Source organism: Pseudophryne corroboree, chromosome 3, assembly GCF_028390025.1.
Source record: "Pseudophryne corroboree isolate aPseCor3 chromosome 3, aPseCor3.hap2, whole genome shotgun sequence".
In the NCBI taxonomy this organism is placed as follows: domain Eukaryota; kingdom Metazoa; phylum Chordata; class Amphibia; order Anura; family Myobatrachidae; genus Pseudophryne; species Pseudophryne corroboree.
In genome coordinates, this window is record NC_086446.1 from 241,024,742 (window position 1) to 241,025,581 (window position 840).

General features: G+C 46.7%; 1 pseudogene; it reads right to left on the reverse strand.

The window, feature by feature from the left end:
• Nucleotides 1-377: 377 nt before the first annotated feature.
• On the reverse strand, nt 378-496 carry LOC134898172 (5S ribosomal RNA; annotated as a pseudogene).
• Nucleotides 497-840: the final 344 nt, after the last annotated feature.

Below are 840 nucleotides of genomic sequence, written 5' to 3' on the forward strand. Positions count from 1 at the left end.
GACTGAACGAGATGAGATATAATATTTAAAATCAATTTTTATTATCACAAAATTAAGATACTTAGTGGTTAATGAGAAAAAAGACAGTCAAAAAAGAACAATATAGATAATTAGCAAAATTGCTGATATAATAATTATGATAATAAAGTCCTGGCTGACGGAGTTAGATCTAAGTGCAGTAAATAAATAACTGGGATATGGAGTGGTACGTTCTACTAACCATAAATTAACAAAATTGAAACCCTGTCCTATATTGGTGCCAAAATAATGCCTCAATAATGATTGTAATTATTAATAGAAAAAAGAACAGAGAGAGATAAGAAGGCAGAGTGAATCTGCTGTCAGTGTTAGACACTGAGCATGTAGGACCAATGCGTGCTCTACTAAACTGAGTCTTCCTCAATGGTCTCCCACTTGAGTACTGACCCAGCCCAACACTGATTAGCTTCCAAGTTCGGACGGTTTCGGGCGTTTCCAGTGTGGTACGATAGTAGGGGTGTAGTACGGCTGACCGGCGGTCTCCTGACCGCTGGTCAGCTTACCGATGCCGGGATCCTGGCGGGGAGGGGCGAATGCAGCAAGCCCCTTGCGGGCTCGCTGCGCTCGCCACGCTGCGAGCTCGGTGGCGACCTACGGTCGCCACGGGTTCTATTCCCACTCTATGGGTGTCGTGGACACCCACGAGTGGAAATAGTCCCTGTTGGTCGGCATGCCGACCATCGGGACAGTGACCCGTCGGGCTGGTGGAGGAGGTCATGTGACTGTCGGTCAGCTGACCGGCGGTCACATGAATACCACCCGATAGTAGGGAAAATGAACGCTAATAGGGAGCTCTGGAAT